Source organism: Nyctereutes procyonoides, unplaced genomic scaffold, assembly GCF_905146905.1.
Source record: "Nyctereutes procyonoides isolate TBG_1078 unplaced genomic scaffold, NYPRO_anot_genome, whole genome shotgun sequence".
Taxonomy (NCBI): Eukaryota; Metazoa; Chordata; class Mammalia; order Carnivora; family Canidae; genus Nyctereutes; species Nyctereutes procyonoides.
In genome coordinates this window covers 34,203,174-34,217,330 of record NW_026575125.1, presented here as the reverse complement: position 1 = coordinate 34,217,330, position 14,157 = coordinate 34,203,174, and the positions used below count along the sequence as shown (strand labels likewise).

The window sequence follows — 14,157 nt, the reverse complement described above, 5'->3', positions numbered from 1 at the left end:
ATGTTTATTTTATTTTTTGAACTTTCAATTTTGGCAACCCCCCAAACCCCAAAACAAACACCCCACAATCCCTAAAGCGCGACAACAGGTGGCACAATAAAGCAAGGAAGGCCTGTCCGTTGTTATGACTTGCTAGGCAAGATGTTCCCTCTGCTAGGAGAGAGTCTTCACCCAGGCTTTTCTGCCAGATCTCTAGTCAGGTCACGTAGTGACTGCTGCCTGGGCTCCCCTTCAAAACCACAAGACTGACTCCCCCAGCTGCTGAGATAGGCCTCGGCCTCACCGACAGCCCCAGTGGGGGCTGCCTCAGCTTTCTCCCCAGGGCAGCTTGCATTTAACCAATCGGTTAGGGATGCACAGGACCAAGGCTCTCACCCCAACTTGGGACAATTCTGAGAGTCCCCCTCTGCTCGGTGGTGGGCACTGCAGCACGAGTTCCTCCGTGGCCCAGCCCGACTTGGCTTCCCTCACTTTCCCACCAGCACTTACTCCGAGAACTCCCCTCCATACACTTCCAGAATGTCACATGCCCACTTTTCTTAGGGTCAGATGCTACTCTGGACCAATTAGCAGAGCCCAGTGGCCATTTTAAAAAGTGGTCACTCCTGTGGTTCTGGGGGCTGGGTGGGGCAGCAGCCAGAGCAAGCAAGTGAAAGGGCATTTGGAGGATTAAAGCCACTCATAGTTGTTGCTATATTTTTGGTTGTCCAGCATCTGAACCTCCTTTCTCTGAATCTAGGTAGGACGCAGACCCCCTGTCACTCCGAGGAACTAAAAATGCATGGCACTTGCTACAGCAGATGCTGTTGTGCCCACGCATAAGCACTTGGAACTCACGGCTCTTGTATGTGCCAATGTAAGCACATGTGACTCCATACAGGGCAGGCTGGACTGGCGGGGACGTTGATATCCCCTGGGGGGTAAGGCCACCCTCAACTAATGACAGATGGGAATTGGTGCATCCAGACTCCAGTGGGCTCACCCCTCAAGTGCACAACCCCAGGAGGGTCTATACTGCCTCCCAGAGGTGCCTGGGGAGGAGTCCCCAGCTGTCCACAGTGGTGACCTGCTTCATTCTGTGTCCTTGACTGGCTTTGCCTTTTCCTGTCTCAGTATCTTGCTTCCCTACTGGTACTTCCTGGGATCACTTCTCAAAGAAACTACTTGTGTTGAAATCCTTATCACAGAATTATGTCCTGGGGAAACCCAAACTAAGATGATGGCCTTTCCAACATGCCTCATGGTAGGCCACGTGAACTCAGGCTCAGCCGGTTAGATATACCTGCCATAGATTGGAATCTGAAGCCAGGGGGGACTGGGGATTCTTTCTGGCAGCAGCCACAGTGGCCGAACATCACTGCCAGCAGACGCCAGCAATCAAAGGAGTTGAGTGTCATCTGTTGGCAGTTGAAGCTGGTGCTCTCCCTGGCTTTGGTCTGGCTCCCCAGCTGCCCTCTGATTTTACCTGCTTTCCAAGGCTAGTTCAGCAACTTTGCTGGCAACTTGGCGAATGCACCATCTAGTATGGTTCCAGCAACTCCCTTAATGCTCCAATTAAGCCCGTCTTCCTTCTAAACACCAAGCCACTGTCAGCTAATGTGGCTGCCCGTGTCATTTGCTCATAAGCTGAGAATGTGATAGTCAGGCTAGTGGGAATGTTTGGCATCACTCTGCATTAGTCTGATTAGTCATCCTGGTTTGTCGATTTAAGTCTCTGTTGAGCTGGAAGAGAGAGCCAAGCCATTCTCAGGGGGCCAAGGGCATCCGGTTTCTGAGGCTGCCAAACAGGTCTGATGGCTACCGGGCGGTGGATCCACCAAAACACTATCTCGGAGAGGACCAGGCAGACATCACTCCTCCTCGTCCCTTGAATCCAGGCTCCTTCCATTTGAAAGCCTGGCACGAAGATTTCCACCTGTCACTGAATCAGACTCACATGTGAGTGTCCCTTTTCAGAGCAAGACTGCAAATGCAGGGAGCTGGGGAAGGCGCCAGTAGGAAGATCTTTCTGTGGATGCTCTGTGCAGAACACAGTAAGGACAAAAAGCTAAATGTGCAGCTTTGAGCTACCACTAAACCTCCTTTGCGCAGTGGAGAGGAAAAGAATTTTCTTACTCTTCTGCCTTCTCCCTTGTCTTGATAAAATTAACGTTGCTAAGTGCCAGTCTCCTCTGAATGTGTGCAGGAAAAAAATCAGAATAGAATAGAGTAGAATAATAGAATAGAATAGAGTAGAATAAGAAGAGAATAGAGTAAGAATAGAGTAGGGCAGAGTAGGATAGGATAAAATAGGAGTATGGTAGGATAGGATAGGATAAAATAGGATAGAACAGAACAGAATACGAGTAGAATAGGCTAGAACAGGATTGGCTAGGCTAGGCTAGGAGTATGATAGGATAGGATACGATAGAATAGAACAGAATAGAATAGGAGTATAGTAGGATAGAAATAGGATAGGATAGGAGTGTGGTAGGCTAGGCTAGGGTAAGATAGGATAGGATAGGAGTATGGTAAGATAGGATAGGATAGAATAGAACAGGATAGAATAGGAGTATGGTAGACGGATAAGATGGATAGGATAGGATAGGATAGGATAGGATAGGATAGGATGGATAGGATAACTGAGCCCACCACAGGCAAACAAAACCATTTTGCTTCCTGGTTCCTGAATCTGTCTTCCCTTTCTCCCATGACACGAATGTCTTACAGCTTTACCCCCAGCAAAGGGATGACAACAAGCAAAAAGAAAGTTCCCTTGCTACCTTGGACTGCCTGTGAATGGTAAGTCGGAAAGGCCGTGGCAGGCTGAAGCTCCATTTACACACTGACACACTCCTGTCTTGTTAATATTTGCATTGAACAAGCCATTTTCTGTGCTGACATTTTGCATTTAGTTAAATGCCAGCAAATCCGGGGAGATGTGACTTTGACCTGTGGTTCTGCCCTTACGGACAACCGTTGGATGCTGTGGTACTTCCATTTTAATTTCTCATATTCCACATTTTGGATTCTTTCAGCTCAGATTTTTTTTAAAAAACTGGATGTAATGCGTCAGACTTAACATTATCTCTGCTGAATATTTAATTGGGAAATGTTGTTAAAAAGGCATTTGGCTTAAATGATCTAATTGTATGCATAGATATTTCTTTTCTGACAGTAAAGTGGCTTTGAATGATTTTTGGTATTATGAGGGAATTACAGAGAAATTTACCCTAAAGTGTTCAATGTCAGGTTTTTGTTTTGTGTGTGTGTGTGTTTAGTTTTGTTTTTTGAGCTCGTGGCTTTTTTTAAAAAATTTTTATTTATTTATGATAGTCACAGAGAGAGAGAGAGAGAGAGGCAGAGACACAGGCAGAGGGAGAAGCAGGCTCCATGCACTGGGAGCCCGACGTGGGATTCGATCCCGGGTCTCCAGGATCGCGCCCTGGGCCAAAGGCAGGCGCCAAACAGCTGCGCCACCCAGGGATCCCTGAGCTCGTGGCTTTTCTGAAGGCAAGGAAGAAAGTGAGGCTGAGTATTCATTTAAAGAGTCTAGGGGGCAGTTTGTTGTAGTTATGGACTCAGAGGCTCTGGAGGAAAACAATGTTCAAACCTGGTACCCTCTACTCCCTACATTTCAGAGATGAGCAAGAGAGGCATTAGAGTTCGAGGGCTTTCTGTGTCTCCAGCCCGTTCCATGGCTGTGAGGTGGGGATGCAAGGGGTGGGTGCACTCCATGAGGGTCCAGCCTTTTGCTCTGTTTGCTCCCTTGAGCCCTGCTCGGTGGCTCTGAGATAGCACCCTCTGGCCAGAGCTGAGGGCCTGGAGGTATGGACAGTTGGCCCAAGCTAGGCCCCTTCTTAACACTTTGAATTTGGGACCCAGGGAGTTTAGTTGGTCTGCTCAGTCAGAAGGGTGATGAACAGCTGGTCCGTGTCAGGCAGCAGTGTGGACAGGGGCCTGTGGCCTGGTGAGCTAGAAGGCCCTGACCCCGGCTTCTGTCCTCTCAGCTCTTGGCTGCCATTCCTCCAGAGTGCTGCCTGGGCTGCGAACCCTGAACCACCTTGGCTTCCTCAGCCGAAGCCTCTTTCTTTAGCTCTGAGGGCTTCAGTTTTCTGAAACCAAACAGTCTTGGATTAAATGGATGGTCCTATCAAATTTCTCTAAAGTGGGTTCTGTTTCCTCAGCAAACTGCATTTGCAAATACGGGCTATGTCTTCGTCAAAAGAAGAAAAAGATCAGCAAGAGATTGAGTTGCATGGAGTTTGGTTCATAAGACTTTGGAATTAGGGTCAGGCCACAGAATTCAGATTTTGGGAATACATGAATAACATGGAAATTGTCCTTGCCGCAGCCTGGGTAGCTCAAGGTTTAGCGGTTTAGCGCCGCCTTCAGTCCAGGGCCTGATCCTGGAGACCCGGGATCGAGTCTCACGTCGGGCTCCCTGCATGGAGTCTGCTTCTCCCTCTGCATGTGTCTCTGCCTCTCTCTCTCTCATGAATAAATAAATAAAATCTTAAATAAAAAGAAGTTGTCCTTCCCATCTTCTTTTTCTTTTCTTGGCTCTGAAGCTTACTCTGAGGCTTACATTCTTCTCGCTCCACATTCATAGCTAGCTTGATTTCCTCCTCCATTCATTCAGTCTTCCAAGGAATCTTAGGTGCTTACCCTGCCCCTGGTGCTTTCTCAGGCTGTGAGCTTAGACCCTGCCCCTCAGCCTGCACTTTCAACTCTCAGCCACATACTCAACTTTGCCTGAAAATCTGGGCTATCTAGAGAGGTATGCAAGTGCAAAGTTGCCCCGTAAACCTCTCCCCTCCCGCAGCTGTCTGCCTGTGTGGGCAGGCCGCCTAGAAATGTGAAGGAGTTATACAGGTGTGTGTCTGTATATGAGGGATTCACCTGGAGGGGAGCATTGTGGTGTTTTCCCTGTCCTTCCCACATTTCACTTCCAACCACCCACCCTGCCACCGGCCAAATTAGAATCTTCTGGAGGGGTCCTGTCATCTGTGCAATGAGAACCTGCCAGAAGGGGTGGCTGGTGACCCTCCTCAGGCATGTGATCTGAGCTGATGAGACTTGTGTGCTGCCCATCCCAGTGCCCTGGAATTTCTGGGAGGGCCTGACCTGGCCCCAGGAGGCTGGGGGACCTAGGAGATCAGAGCCCAGCACCTGCTTTCCTGCCTGGAGAATCTGGAAGGAAAATGGGTAGATGGAATCATCCAGGATGGCAGATGAGAGAGAGGGGGCAAGAAAGGGTAGCAAGACTTAACTCCTGGAACTTGGAGTGGCAAGGGTGAGTGAGCCTCCTGAGTGACCACAGGTAAGCTGCCTCCTGGGGAGGAGGTGGCAGCAAGAGGCCTTGGGGTGAACCACAGTGGGCAGGAATTGAAGGGTGCCACATGAGGTGAGCCGGGGTGTGGCACTCACATTCCTCTGGCATAGCGCAGTGCTCAGGGCCTGGTGGGGCTTCCCAAGCTCTCATAAATATGCCCCATGAGAGGGTATCATTTAGGCCCTTCTGGAGGTAGCCCATCTTGGGATTATGGGAGGGCTGGTCAGGTATGATTGTGTTCTCTTCTCCCATTTCAACCTCTCATGTCAACCCCCTAGACATCAATGTGTCAGGGAAAGAAGGAAGGAAGAGCCCAGAAACAGCCAAAGGGTTGAACTAGGGGGAGGATGAAATGGGAAATAAGGCGAATGTATCCCCCTATCCTCAATGTGGGTCCCTGCATCTCAGGCCAAGCCCGAGAGGAGACAGGACTGGCCAATTCAATCTCCAAAGGTACTGAGAGGTATAAGAACAGGTAAAGATGTCAAAGAATGGGGGGGGCGGTAAGGTGGGGAGCTGATGGTCACAGGTGTGAAGGCAGGTGTTAAAGGAAAATTCTATTTCTTATTACTCCCCCTACCCTGGCTTCAGGCCATGTAATAGGCTAGTTTTACATGCATCTGCTAACCTGCTCCACATATGCTGACTTCTTTGAGGAAGGGACATTATCATCATGTCACAAGGACACTGAAGCTCAGAACATTTAGGGTCCTTGCTCCAAATCTTTAAATTGAAATCATTTCCTTATTGATCACCCTAATTCTAAAATTCTTTATGCTATAAAATAAGAAATGGCCAGACATGGTGTCAGTGCAGAGTCTAGGGTGGCTCTGAGCAGGGGTGGGGAGGGGCAGCATGGGCATGAGGTCCCCCTGTGGCAGGGGGATGCAGGTTGAGAGACAGTTTTACCTGCCTCAGCCAGTGATGGCACATGGACACGTGGACTGTTTTCCTGGTGCCACATGCCTGTGGGCTCTCAGCTGTGGGAGAGTCGCAGTAGGCCCTGTGTGGAATCCTCAGCGTCCCTGAAAGCACAGCCTTCAGCTGGCTTCCAGGAGGAGAGCCTTTGCCTTCTTCCTCTTTCTATGTAGGCTCCCCTGTGATCTGTTACGATGCACAAGCGCGCGTGTGTACATACATACACACACACACAGGCTGACACACACGTACAATCATGAATACAAATACACATGTGCACATACAAATGCAGATCCACATGCATACACATGCATGCACGTGCGTGCGCACACACACACCCATGCGTGTAAGCTGATTTTTGCAGGAGTCAGGAAAACACTTTCATTAATACACAGGCACATCTCCTCTATGAGTCAAAGTGGTATACTGGGCTCAGAAGGAGGAATATTGCCTTTCCTGAGATAGCTGAGCAGTTTCCCCTGAGGAAGTGATTCAGAAAAATGTTTCCTTCAAACGTCAGAGCATTCTTGAAGGGAAATCTTTGGCCAAAACATTTATTTTCTGACACAGTGACAAGTGAGTGGCCCCCTCACCCATCCTTGGTTCCTCTATCTCATGGGGCCCGCTGGGTGTGGCTACAGGGCTCTGGGTGCTAGGGGGATGGGTGCTCTTCCATCCAGATGCTCTCCTTCCCTTGTTCTTCTTAGGATTACTTAGGACTTGGATGCTCTGAGGTTCCCTCCCCAAAGAACTCCTCCTCTTTAAAGAAATCCAGGAGGAAAGTTCTGAAGAACGGTTGTGCATGGTGAAGGAACACAAGCATTTGCAAAAATGGTCATTTGCAGTGATGAACCAGGGCCAAAGAACTGAACCAGGGGCAGAGGGCTGGGACCACGCTTCTCGGGGAGGGTGGGGAGAGAAAGAGAAAGAACTGGCAGGGTGGGGGAAAACAGGAGGAGGAGGGAAAAACCAGATATCTCTCAGAAAGGATCAGAAAAAAGGCTGAAAGGGTGGATGGAACAGAAAGGTCCCAAGTCAAGCATGGGGAGGAGACCCACCACTCTCAGGCCAAGGGGGCTAGACTCTATAGCCAAGTGTGGAATTCTAAATGTGGACATGATAGACTTGTCAGTAAAAAGAAAAACAAAAAACAAAAAACCACACACACACACACACACACACACACAAACCTGCTTATCTACTGTCTCTTAGTTGGCTACACTTTGCACAAGTAGTCAGAGTGATTGTTCTGGAGTAGCTGCCTCTCCTGGCCTGGGACATAAACACAGCCATAAAGGCCCAGGGCCAGGCTGGCCAGGGGCCTCTGCTTGGGGAGAGCAGACCACCCACGTCATTTGGGAAACCACTTTAGGCTTGTCCAGGAGGCCTTTTGATGTGTCTATTATACTAAAGATAGTGTTTTGAGGTCCTGAATGTTTATTTTGTTGGCTTTCATGTAAAAGACAGACAGCCGGAGAGAGAAAACTGTTTTAACTCAAGTAATAGCATAGGACTAGACACGAAGTCAACTCAGGATTATTGACAAGAACTGATCAGATCCCCCTATCGTCTAGTGAACTACTGGAAGAAAGAGAACAGGAGAAGAGGAGGAAGAGAAAGGGTGAAGGGGAAGAGGGAGGGAAGAAAGGACAAAGGAAGGGACAAAGGAGAAAGAGAGAGGAGGGAGAGGAAGGAGGGAGAGAGAAGGATGCGAGGAAAGTTAATACAGATTCTCCTTAGTGTATATTAACAACACCACAGGAGTTTTGTTTGTTTGTTTAGAGAGAGCAGGGGAGGAGTAGAGGGAGAGAGAGAGAGAGAGAGAGAGAGAGAGAGAGAGAGAGAGAATGAATGAGAATCTTAAGTAGGCTCAACGTCCAGGGTGGGAGCTTGATGCAGGGCTCCATCCCACAACCCCAACCCTGAGATCATAACCCAACTTGAGAAAGAGTCAGGCGCCCAGCCGACTGAGCCACCCAGCGCCTCCACCATAGGAAGTTTTTAATGCCTTTCCCTGTGTGTGTTGGATATGTGGCCCTATTAGTCTAGTATTATTTTTCCACTTCTGATGAAGACTTGGTACCAAGAGAAATGTTTTCCTACCTAAAGTAAAAACAAAAGCAAGAAAAAAACCGAACCAGTGTAGCAGTGCAGAAAAATGGGCACTGATATCCAATCCCAGTGCCGGGGGTGATAGGAGTGGGTGGGGGCTGCAGCTCCCTGGGTGACCTGGTGCACAGTGGCTTATGAAAAGGAGGCTGCCACTATGCAGCTCCAGCTGCTGCTACCTTGAAGGAATGCCAGGCCTAGATCATCAGACCTGACTTCTTAAGAGATGCTAGAAATTTAGGTTTATGTGGAATCTCCAACTTTTAATATACTGGATTAATTTTTTAAAATCCACTTCAGGCTACACTCACATTCAGGGCTTCTGGGTTGTCACCTGTGCTCTAAAAGGACAACTGAAAGATGAGAAGTGAAATGTGCCATTCATTCTTCCCCTCGAATGCTCGATTTTCCTCTCCAGATGCTGATATCAGCAGCACAGAGAGAGGTGGTTTAGACTTCAGGGTAATCAGGACCTTCAAGTTAAAGGCAATGAGCAGAGTTGTTGTTGTTAACATTGTAGCAGTTTTAAAACAGGTCCCCAGGTTCTCTGGCACTCCTGCCATTGAGAGTTGGAGTCTGTATCCTCTCCCTCTGAATCTGGGTGGGCTCTGTGACCCCTTTGACCAGTTGATCCCAGAAAAAGTGATAGTTAGGTGACTTGACTTCTGGGCTGGGTTAGTGAAGGTCAGGCAGCTTCCGCCTAATTCCTTTGAAATATCTCTTCTTGAATGTTTATTCTTGGAAGGTTCAGCTGTTTGGGCTCCCTCTTAGGATACTCTTGAAATTCAGTTGCCATGCCAAGAGGAGCCCAAGCCACAAGGAGAGGCCATGTGTAGATGCTCAGGTGGATGGTCCCAGCTGAGCTTTTGCCAACCACCAGCCCCTTGCAGGCGCCATCTTGGATGGACATCCAGCCCAGTTGAGCCTCTGGAAGACTCCAGACACAGCCACTATCTGGCTGTGATAGCTTGACAGACCCCAAGTGAGGACCATCCCAATAAGTCCAGTCAGCCCACAGAAACCAGGAGGTTGTAATAATTGTCATTTTAAGCCACCAAGTCGTAGAGTGGTTTGTTGCTCAGGGACAGTCGCTGGAAAAGGCATCCGTTCGGTACAAGCATGTAGGATTAAAATGAGATCCCGCTAGCACTGCAGACTCACAGTGTTCCACTCTTTGGTTGTGTTGTCAGTGCCCCAATTCTCATGGAGCTGGAGGGAGGAGGGAGGCCCTCAGCAGCCCTAAGCCTCAGTGAACTGGGAGGGCGGCCAAGCCAACTGTGAGAGCCCAGCACGGAGCAGCCTCCACGTGAGGCAATTAAAATGTGAAATTTAACCTTTAAGAAAAGAGCCTGACTTTACCTTTGCATCTTGGAGATTTGGGATGCAGAAGACCTGTCAAATCCCTTCCTCTGCCCGGGCCTCATCGCATTTCTGTCTTATGTTTGGACACAGGACTCAGACTGTGTACACACGGGGAACGGGGTCTGGCGCCAAGAACACAGAGCAGCTCAGCACTGGTGTTCCTCCTCTTAGGGAAAAAATGACAGGGAAAAGAAAGAAAGAAAAATAGACAGGAAAGTTGAAAGGATGGAAGAGAGATGAAAGAAGGAGGGAGGGAAGGAAGGAAGAAGAGGAGAGAAGAAGAAAGTAGAGGAGAAAGGAAGAGAGGGAGGAGGGGAGAGGAAGAGAGGGAAGAGGGGAGGGGGGACTGCAGGGAGGAGGGAAGGGAGGAGGGAAGGGGGAAGGCAAACCACTCGCAAGGTAGAGCTGTGCGTTTTTATTTCCTGCTTTACTGAGTGAGGTACCCCTTCATCAGAAGCAGATGTACCGAATCCCGTCAAAGTCTACCTAGGCAGGAAGCATCGGTTTAATTTACCCAGGTCACGGCAAATATGTTGTCATTCAGCATGTGGAACTGTTTGAACTTACAAGGAGTAACCCAGCAACAGCCATCACCCCACGTGTCCGCTGTGCTCTGATGATACCAACGCAACGGGAATGGAGGCTCATAATTCCACAAGGTGACAAAAAATTGGATTCTGATGTTTCACCTCCACCTGCGAATGAGCAGGGAGGCCAGCTGAATACACAAATTCCTTGGGTCCATGGGCACTGCACCAAAGCCCTGCCTCACTGTGGTCGGGCCCCTGCCCTCCTGACTCAGGCCAGCCCCACAGTGGGCTTTTGTTGGGGAGAGCACACCCCTTCTCACTGCTAATCAGATTTATGGTGACAAGGGCCAGGAGCAAGCAAGGTGCGGGTATGAACTCAACAATTCAGACCCTACTATTCAGAAATTTGGATTTTTTTATTTTTAAAATTTTTATGTATTTGTTTTTTGGTCACTGAGAACCAGACTGATGTTAATCTTGGTGCTATCCTTGAAGAAAGTCACTCAGAGTAATATGACGATAATATGTAATGGTTACTGCATTCCGACTTGCAACAAGGAACTGTCTGGAGTGCTTTACATGGATGTCTCATCTAATCTTCAAAGTAACCCGCGAGGAAGGCCTTATGATCTCCATTTTACAGGTGATGATTTTGAGGAACAGAGAGGTTAAGGCTTGCCCAAGCTCACACAGCTAGAGCGAGCAGTCTTATGCCAGAGTCATGGTCTCAATCACATGTGCAAAGGCAGCTTCCAGCTCAGTCAAGAATTCAGATTGCTTCTAAGAATTCAAAAATCATTTTAACAGTACCCATTTCTGTTCTGTTAAAAAAAAAGGAGATGACCCAGCCGGTGATTCTTATCCATACATTAAGCCAGAGCTGCCCCTTGACCATCTCGTTAGCCTATATTTCATGCCCACGCAATGAATAAAACTTCATTTGGTTCAAAAAGACCCTTGGATTCAGGCTTTCCACCCTTTTAGACCGGTATTCCCATTATTATTCAGTCACTGAGGTTTTTCTCCAAGGCCTTGGAGACTAGACTAATCACAGCTGCGTTCGAGGGGATGGCTGGGGACGAGATGTTTTAAAGCGCCATCTAGATTGGCAATCAGAGGCCAGCCCGTGTCATCAGCTGCTGCCTTCCAGGGCAGCACAGCCATGGGCTGAGAGCCCTCGACTTCCACTTCTGTTGATGGGCACAGTTGGTGGCCTCTGGGGGTTGGCTGGAACCCAGCAGCCAAGGAGAGATTCTTTGAGCTGTAGGCAGTCGATTCATCTCACCGACAAGGAGCCGAAGAAGAATTCAAGAAAGAGCAGAGGAATTTGGGGTCCCCTAGTTGGCACAGAATGGAGCTGTTCTTGGGTGACACAACATTCCTGGGCCTGAGTTTGGGGACCTGTGTGGAGGGAGGAAGGTGGTTGCTCAGCGGCTCCCAGAACAGATGGTGGGGGCCCTCCATGTGAGCAGCCACCCTGCCAGCTGATGCTCAAACATCCTGGCTCTAAACCCTAGCAGGGCAGGCTGGGGCTATCTGAGGCTTTAACCCAATTCCCCAGCCTCCGCGGTGTTCAAAGGCAGAGAGCTGCATTGTTCCCTACAAAAAAAACACAACAACCAAGAAACACTTTCAGACAAGGGGCCAGGAGTGAATTTATGGGCAAGCTGCAAAAGTTTCCCCTCAAACCTCTTGACTTTGGGCAGAAAAAGAAGTCTAGGTTTCCAGAACCATATGGTATCGGGGATCACCCAGTTTGGCCTCTGGTGTTGCCAACTAGATTCTTCTAGGGAAAATTAAAAGTTGCTTTCTTGTGAAAGCTTCTCTTGGTTCCATTATACAATTTTTAAGAAGCCACGCGGCCCAAACAGAACACACCCAAGAACCTTGGCTTTAGTTTGCGACCCTTGGAGAGCCTTTGCCTCTTGTGGAGTTGGGGAAACCAAGTCACAGAGGTAGAGACTGTCATTTCGGGGAGCAGCAGATGGCTTGAAACTACCAGACCTGCTGCAGATCCCCCACCACTGCTTCACCCACCTTCCTGATCCCGGGGGGGCTCCCTTGATCCCCAGGAGTTAGTGTTTGTGGCCCTGTGCCCGAGACTGCTTTCAAAACTGCAAAGGCCTCTTTATGCGAGCTGGAAGTACTGAGGAGTAACATCCCCCGAGAGCAGCCCGAGAGCAGTGACTCTGGGGGTTGGTGTGTAAATGCCCCCACTCCCTGGCCTTGTGTGTGGGGGGGGTGGGGGGGATGAAGAGTAGGCACATGTTCTACAAGTTTCCCGGAGATCCTGCAGGATATTGCAACACAGTTGTCTATGGTGGTGGCTGGATTAATAATGCAGCTGCCCCCTGGCTGGCCTCCCTTTCTTGTCTTACTGCCCCGTGTCTCCACCACGGTTTTCCATTATTTCCCAAAGCAACTAGCTGCGCTGGAATCCCATGTCAGGGTCCACTGGGGGCAGAACAGAAACTCGGCCAGGGTCTGAATGGCCGGGATGCATCCAAAGAAGAGAGTGCCTCTCTGTGGGGTGCCTTCCTACACAAATAGTACAGTTATGGGGGTGAAATTTTTCTCCCTATCTGAGCGAGGTACACCATGACCAGGATGAGAACACTGGGCCTAATTAAGGGTACCTGTCGGTTCCAGGGTGTGGAAAGAGGAAGAAGACAGTAAAGACTGTCTACACCTCTCCACAGCCCAGGGAAAGGCCATGCCTGGGAGAGGAGAGGCTGCTTCAACTGCTCACTCAGAAAAATAGAACATTCCAGCCTCACCCAGTGCAAATAATTACCAGGAACATGTTTCTGAATATCACCTAAATGCAAAAAATGAGCGTGGCGTTTCTATTTAATAATAATTTTATTAAAAGTAAAGTTCAGTGATGTGATGAAGCCGGGGAAATAATCTTCCCATTTCTCTCTCTCTTTTTTTTCTCCCTCCCCCCCCCACCCCCCACTGCAGGATTGAGAGGCAGCAGCCACTCTGGCACCAGCACCAGCTGGTTGACACCAGCAGTACTAAGACCATCATTTAACTCATTCTTGTCTGTGAGGATGACAAAGGCAGGTCCTAATTGTGAATTTTCCCATGGACGCTTCTGGCTCAAGGAGGTACAGATAAAAATCTATCGAGGGGGTCTTTTTTTTAAATTTTTTTATTTATTTATGATAGAGAGAGAGAGAGAGAGGCAGAGACACAGGCAGAGGGAGAAGCAGGCTCCATGCACCGGGAGCCTGATGTGGGATTCGATCCCGGGTCTCCAGGATCGCGCCCTGGGCCAAAGGCAGGCGCTAAACCGCTGCGCCACCCAGGGATCCCTATCGAGGGGGTCTTAACCTTTGCTGTGCCATGGGCTCCTCTGATGCTGGCAGAAATCTATAGACCTTTTCTCAGAACGATAGCATTAAGTATATAAAATAAAATACAGACAATCACAAAGGAAACCTGTTAGGTTGAAATACAGTTATAAAACTATATTTAAAAAACCCAGATATGTGATAAATGCACATTTATTAAGGCATTAAATATGATCTAGTGGCGGGTCTAATAACTACCATAATTTCCAAGTAGTGCCAAGCATATTTCAAGATACCTGTAACAACCATAATGTGATATAAAAATATCTATGATTTCTCTTGGTGATAAACTCACAGATGCTACTAATGTAGCTATGGACTTGCTAAATTGCAAGCAGAGTTCAGTGAAAATAAATACGTGATTTTTTTTCCCAATCCAAATGGATGGACCCCCCTTAGGGGTCCAATGACCCAATATTAACTCCCCCTCCCAGATACGAGGCAGAGAGTGGAAAAAGCCATTCCTTTTCTGCCCTTCTAGTTTCTAGGGGAGATGTCAGGCATTCTTTGTGGAAAATTGCTCAATTGTCCCTGCAGCCACATTCTTAGCAGCCATTTATTGAAC

The 14,157-nt window shown here is 48.7% G+C and overlaps 1 long non-coding RNA gene across 1 annotated transcript; it reads left to right on the top strand.

The window, feature by feature from the left end:
* Positions 1-1,785: 1,785 nt before the first annotated feature.
* On the top strand, positions 1,786-13,485 carry LOC129518442 (uncharacterized). The gene is made up of 3 exons (XR_008666196.1): positions 1,786-1,938; positions 2,710-2,781; positions 13,198-13,485. It is a non-coding gene; the product is annotated as an uncharacterized LOC129518442 (long non-coding RNA).
* The last annotated feature ends 672 nt before the right edge of the window (positions 13,486-14,157 follow it).